We start from the raw sequence: 1050 nt of genomic DNA on the forward strand, positions 1-1050 counted from the left end.
CATAAAGAGGCAGTCCATGATGACTTCAGCAAGCTCCCAAAATAAAGAATCAATAAATTCTCTGGAGGAAGAGAACTTCTTGGAATTACAAGAGGCAGAATACAAAAGATTAATATACAGAACTCTTCTAGAAATAAGAAAGGAAATTTGACAGAATGCAGAAACAGCCAGGCAACATACAGACACAGTAGTCGCGGAACTTAAAAAAGTTATTCAAGAACATAATGCCAATTTAATAGGCTGCAAGAATCCATAGAAAGACAACAATCAGAAATCCAGAAGATTAACAATAAAATTTCAGAATTAGACAACTCAATAGAAAGTCATAGGAGCAGAACTGAGGCAGTAGAAGTTAGAATTAGTGACATTGAAGATAAAGCTCTTGACGCCAACTTATTTGAGGAAAAATCAGATAAAAGGATTAAAAAGAATGAAGAAACTGTAAGAGTCATGTGGGACTCTATCAACAGAAATAACCTACGAGTGATTGGAGTAACAGAACAGGGGGGATAACAGAAAATACAGAGAGAATTGTTGAAGATTTGTTGACAGAAAACTTCCCTGATATCATGAAAGAAGAGAATATATGTATCCAAGATGCTCATCGAACCCCGCATAAGGTAGATCCCAAAAGAAAGTCACCAAGAAATATTATAATCAAACTTACCAAAACCAAACATAAAGAGAGAATTTTAAGAGCGGCTAGGGATAAAAGAAAAGTCATCTACAAAGGAGAGTCAATTAGAAAAAGCTCAGCCTACTCAGTAGAAACCATGCAGGCTAGAAGGCAATGAGATGACGTATTTAAAGCCTTGAAGGAAAATAACTGTCAGCCAAGAGTTATATATCCAGCAAAACTGTCTCCCAAATATGATGGTGAAACTAGGGCATTTCCAGATAAACAGAAGCTCAGGGAATTTGCAAAAACCAAACCAAAATTACAAGAAATACTAAAGGGACTCCTATGGTTAGATAATCAACAACACCAGCTAACAACGCGAGACTAGAACACAGGACAGAGCAACCAGATATTGACTCAGATACGGAAAT

This window comes from Trichechus manatus, unplaced genomic scaffold, assembly GCF_000243295.1.
Source record: "Trichechus manatus latirostris isolate Lorelei unplaced genomic scaffold, TriManLat1.0 scaffold00107, whole genome shotgun sequence".
In the NCBI taxonomy this organism is placed as follows: Eukaryota; Metazoa; Chordata; class Mammalia; order Sirenia; family Trichechidae; genus Trichechus; species Trichechus manatus.